Source organism: Myotis myotis, unplaced genomic scaffold (genome assembly GCF_014108235.1).
Source record: "Myotis myotis isolate mMyoMyo1 unplaced genomic scaffold, mMyoMyo1.p scaffold_m19_p_17, whole genome shotgun sequence".
NCBI lineage: Eukaryota > Metazoa > Chordata > Mammalia > Chiroptera > Vespertilionidae > Myotis > Myotis myotis.
In genome coordinates, this window is record NW_023416321.1 from 11,906,724 (window position 1) to 11,912,723 (window position 6,000).

Below are 6,000 nucleotides of genomic sequence, written 5' to 3' on the forward strand. Positions count from 1 at the left end.
CCTCAGAACAACTGAGGAGGTGAAAGTCACGACTCCGGGCCTGTGCTCCGGGGCACGGATTACACCTTGCCCAAAGCCAGGCAAAGTCGCCTCTCCCCGAGCAAGGTGGTGAGTAAGGGAGCTCTGTGTCTGAGGATTTGCAGCCTGACCTTGAAGGCACCAGTATCCTAGGTGAGGGTACTAACTCCAGACCGGGGCAGGATTAGGACAGACAAGCAGGCAAGCGTCTCTGGGGTGAGGTCTACAGCTGTTTCCACGGGCTCACCTGGCTCTTCTGCAGACATTTCAAAACCTCCCTGCTTTTTGGGCTTAAATTTTTTTAAAATATATTTTATTGATTTTTTACAGAGAGGAAGGGAGACAGATAGAGAGTTAGAAACATCGATGAGAGAGAAACATCGATCAGCCGCCTCCTGCACATCTACCGGGGATGTGCCCGCAACCCAGGTACATGCCCTTGACCGGAATCGAACCTAGGACCTTTCAGTCCACAGGCCGACGCTCTATCCACTGAGCCAAACCGGTTTCGGCTGGGCTTAAATTTATACTTCAATCCAACAGTACACAGTGAATGCCTGTTCTGTGCAGTTCCTGCTAGGCTCTCCGTCACGGAAATGAATAATTCATGGTCCCTGCTCTCAAGAGGCGTACAGTCTAGTGAGGAAAGCAGACACAAACGGAAACTTCCAGAACAATGTAAAGACCTCAGAAGAGGTCCAGTGACAGTGGGGTCTACCTGACTTTGAACTGTCTTTATGTCACTGTCATAGGTAACACATGGCCTAGATACATGACCCTACATTTTGCCACCAAGAACCCCTGTTGATGTCTTTCCCCGGTATTCTTTTGGGGTTTGGGATTGTTTTGTTTAGCTACAAAACGTCCTTTGCATTATCAGCCAGTGCGGGCTCCTCTGAGCTGGATCTGCCTTGTCACCCTCCTCATCTGGGAAAGGCAGAGCCTTAACAGGTGAGCTGGAAGCTGATGAAGGAGGCCGCCAAAATGTGACTCTGAAGAGCAGGTAGGAGGCCCCTGGACCTAAATATGTCCTTGATAAGCGCCTGCCATCCCACTGTTAGAGCTTCATTCCTTTGAAGGTATAGGAGCCCCTGGGAGGAATAACATCTTAAATAAACCCTGACCACTTGTCAGTTCCATACAGCAGGGAGGGGCAGCCAGCTCCCCAGGTCCTGCGTAGCTAGATTTTGCGGTCGCCTCCGTTAGCTATGGCTGTGCAACAAACCGAATGATGTACTATTTCTCACGACGCTGTGGGTTGGCTATGTGGGTGTTTCTGTTAGTTCCACCCGCAGTCACCCATGCAGCGACAGTCATCTGATTTGGGCTGGAGGGTCCAACATGACCTCATCGCCATGTCTGGCAGTTGGTACTGATTTTCAGTTCTCCACATGACCTCTTCTCCTGCCGGAGACTCACTGGATTTCATCAAGAAATGGTGGTCTCCAGGTTGGGTGATGAGAGGGTCTCCTGAGAGGGTGATCGTAGGAGCTAGCAGACCCCTTTAGGCGTAATTGCTCCAGAACTCGCACAATGTTATTTCCACCACATTCTGTTGGGGGGGAAATGTCATGAGGCCAGTGCAGATTCAAGGAGACAGCAAAACAGACTCAACCTCTCTCAATGGGGAGGAGCAACATCGCATTGCAAAAGGGTGTGGAGCTGTGATTCACTGGGGCCATTATTCTACCAAACTTCCACAGATGCCTAAAAGGTATATGAAGTGCTTGCTTCAGGGCAGCAGGCAGAGCAGCTATAAGCCCCTGTTCTTTGCCAGCATCTATTTCCCTGATCTTGTCCAGGGTTCTGTTACCTTTCGCCAGAAAGGAAATAGCCTACAAATGCAGTTTGCTTGACTCCACAGAGCTCATCAAACTACAGAGAGCTATTTGGCTGACCATCTTGAGTTGTGGAAGTGTGTCTTTCATCAGGCCCAGTGCTTGGATGGGGGGTTGGGAGTGGGGAGCTGACTTGTAGCACTGGCCAATTTCTGTGGTGTAAATACTCCTACCATGGCCAATTTCAAGCCACCAACATAAGCTCACTGAATGAGGAGTTGGAAATAGAGATATATAGTTGATTCCTGGCTCTCTATAAGCCAGCTCCACATCTTTTCCTTATCTCTGGAATTTTCTAGAAAAAGTAAGTACATTTTTTTTAAAGCAATAACTTCCTTGGTGCCAAAAGACTAAAGTGCATTAAGAAGATAGAGTCTTATCTTGGAAGGTGGGGAATTCCACAGCTATGAGGCAGGCCGTGGCTGCCGTGGAAACTAGGTGGGATCTAACACGCCCAGCTATATCTTTGCGTGGGCACAGACAATGTCTAGAAGGGTGCTCACCTAAACAACAGTGGCTGTTTCTGGAGGTGATGGTGGCTGACGGTGAGAGACTGGTCCTAATACAGTTACCAGATGGGAGGGGGTTACGGGGATGGGTGAAAAGGGCGAGGGGATGAAGAAGTACAAATTGGTTGTTACAGAATAGTCATCTGAGGATGTAGAGTACAGCACAGGGAATATAGCCAACAATATTCTAGTCCCTATGTATGGTATCAGATGGGTGTGAGATTTATCGGGATGATCACTTAGGAAATTTTGTAATAATGTATGTCAACTGCAATTGAAAAATAAAAATGACTTAAAGTGAGGAAGAAGAAAAAAAAGAGACAGAGAGACTTGTCCTGATATATTTCTGTACCATCTTCACATTTGTACAGTGAACATGCATTTAATTTATAATTTAAAAATTCAAACTAAATAAACACTCACAGACTCACTGAACTTTGCGGGTTCTCTGACTCGGGGAAACATAATCTCAGGTAAGTTAGGGAATCTGCCTCGGTCAAGGTACCCCAAGACTAGGACCCAGGTCTCCTGACTTCTAATCCAGAATTCCCTCCTGTGACTGTCAGACTGCTCTCCCCTCCGTACGGCTACAAGTCAGGAAGAAAGTGCGCATTCTACCTCCAAAAGCCCATGGAAATGTGCAGAGACTGACCCTGGGAGACCGCGCCCAGATGTGAAGCAGGCCACTGGGAGTAGCTGCCATACGTGGCAAGTCAGCAAAAGACAACAGCGCGGAACTCCACGGCCCCCACAGAAAGCGACCCCCACCCCCACTCATGTCATTTAGCAGCAAAAGGAAGCAAACTATGGGGGGAAGACCCCCTAGCCAAGAGACTCTCTTCTTAGAAACTTTATCACTGGCACTACTAAATCGGTTAATTGAAAATTCTTTGAGAGTTTAGTGTCTCTTTGATTTGCTTTTCCCTTTTCTTGTGCTTTTTGCTTAAACCTTCGGGCTTCAACAAAATAAGTACAAGGCCAATAAAATGCAGCAGGAACGCAAGCTGTCAATACATTGATGGGAATAGCACACAGAGGGCACCCTTATCTTGCAATGGGAGGAGGAGACATTGTTTTTCAGCAACTGTCTTGTTTGGGATGATTGTGGGAGGAGGGGCAGGGAGATGAGCACCAGTCGACCAAGACAAATGGGAGATTGAAAAAACTCTGAAAACAAAAGGAAGTGGTTGGATGCCGACCCTCCCTCGGCTCAGAGTTGTGCTTAAGGATGAAAGGGGCCTGTTGGGAGGGTGCTTTTCCAGGCTGGACCAAGCCAGGGGGCCAACCACCTGAGCACTTGGAGGTGACATCAGTTCGGCCCAGCCTGCAGGCTTTCTGGAAACATTCAGTATTTTCTGCGTTATTCCTAGCTCCCTGGGCGTGCGCCCTCCTCTTCCGCGTTAGGCAGAGGGCTCCTTAAAGGCAGCGTCCAGATCTCATCTGTCTTAGTGTCTCTCAAAGTGCCTGTCATAGTAGCTCATTCTTGGCGAGTGATCAGTAAATGTGTGTTGAATGGAGGGATCAAATTTAAGGCAACCAATATCTTGTACAGGCGCTTTATTAGTTGGTTTTGGGGAAGTGGTGGGGAATTGGGAATGGGTAGGAAATAAAAGCTTTAATAAAAGATGATCCGCCGGCCGGTGTGGCTCAGTGGTTGAGTGTCAACCTGTGAACCAGGAAGAGATCATAGTTCATTTCCCAGCCAGGGCGCATGCCTGGGTTGTGGGCTTGATCCCTAGTGTGGGGCATGCAGGAGGCAGCCGATCGATGCTTCTCTCTCATCTTTGATGTTTTATTTCTCCCTCTCTCCCCTCTCACTTCCTCTCTGAAATCAAGAAAAACAAAATTTTTTAATAAAAAAATAAAATGATCAGGCTTTGCCCCCGACTCAAAGAGCTTACCGACAAGTCCAAGAGACAGGAGTTCATTACCAGTTTAGCTCCTGGCCCTGCATCCTATTAATTTCTACAGGTTGTGACCAAACTTGAGACTCATTCTTCTCCTCTTGTGCCTCACCCCCATGGGGCCAAGAGAACGGGGGTGGGAAAAGTGCCAGGTCACATTGCTGTGGCCGGTTCAAGCTCTAACATTCCATTCAGGCCCTCAGCAACCCAGGACAAGGGCCAAGGCTGAGGCCCCGGGGTGGGGATGGGGCAGAATGTCCACAGGTTGGCCAGGAGCAGGAAGAGCAGAAGACAGGCTCCAGCCAAGACCTTGAAAGAGTGCCAAAGGTCACCCTGAAGAAAGCAAGTTCAGGTGCCAGATCCAAAGGGCAAGAGGAGGGCTGTGGGTGGGAGAGGACCAGGTGGCCCTGGAATGCAGTGGGAGCAGGCTTGGCCAGAAATGAGCGGCCTGGAGCGCCTGCACAGGACGTCGGGGATGCCAGCTGGGAAGGTGTGGCTCTCATGGGGGCTCAGGACCAGGACAGCCACCTGGTGTGTGATCAGAGCACCTTGGTCGTGTTCCTTGAAACCAAGCGCCACAGGGAAGTACAGGCCCCAGGAAGGGGAGCCCTGGGCATGAATGCACGCTGGGCTCTGCTCTGCCCTCAGCACTGCCCCAGATCAAACTTCCCCCGCCAGCTGCTCCCCGAGAAAAGACCATGCCAGTGAGCATTTTGTAAAGGTATTTTTGTTTCTAATTTAAAGGGCTGTCTATTCTGAGATTATGTCTGCCTTACTTTTGGTGATAAGATGGCTTTTCTTTTATGAAATCATGGTGATGGCAGTGATAAGCTTCTTGATTGTTTGAATGGCCTCACTGGGCTAAATTAAAAAGTTGGCAATATTCGTTCACAGATTTATGGGTCTTGGGGAGAGGAATAATAAAATATCAAATCCTGTCTGGTTGCTTCTGCTCTAAGAACTGAAATCCTGTCCCTGAACCCCAGATCCTGGCTGCCAAAATAGCATCATCACCATCACCGCCATCATCTTCACCATCATCATCATTATCCTCATCAACAATGACACTTGTATAGCATGCACTTTGCACAGAGCACAGTCCTCGACTTTGCATATGCTAATTAGCCCCTGCCCTTGTTTATGACCTCTTGCCCACATCTATGTGTCCAGTATCTGGATTTGGCTCTCCCTACACTGACCTAGCCCACTGTCAACTGACCTCCAGCCAGTGGACGTGTCTCCACTCCCTGTACCAAGTCCTCACCAGACCCTTCCACGGCCTGCCTGGCTGAGCATCCCACCAGACACTGTCAGACCCTCTGAATAAGGACCCCCAGCCTGGAAGGAGAGCCACCTGCCGCCCAACTCTCCCCCCACCCCAGCCCCAAACTAACACCCTGTCCAACTGTGTCTGACCCCTCCCACCCCCTTGCCTGGGCCCTCATTCCACCCTCCCAGCCGTCTGACTTCACTGCTTGCTTCCTGCCAACATCTTCCCTGAACAAACACCCCCCCCACCCCCCCACCCGCTGTGTGAATCTTCCCGGTTCTGGCCCTTATCACACCTCCTCTACGCAAAGCAAACCTTGAATCAAATGCTATCCTCTCAGGCCTTGACTTGTTGCTTTCATAACCCCTGAGAACGCACCATGTGCCTGCATTCTACACTTGACTTGTGCTAATGCCTGTGCACCTCAGCATAACCTCATGTGGTAGATATCATTGTTATCT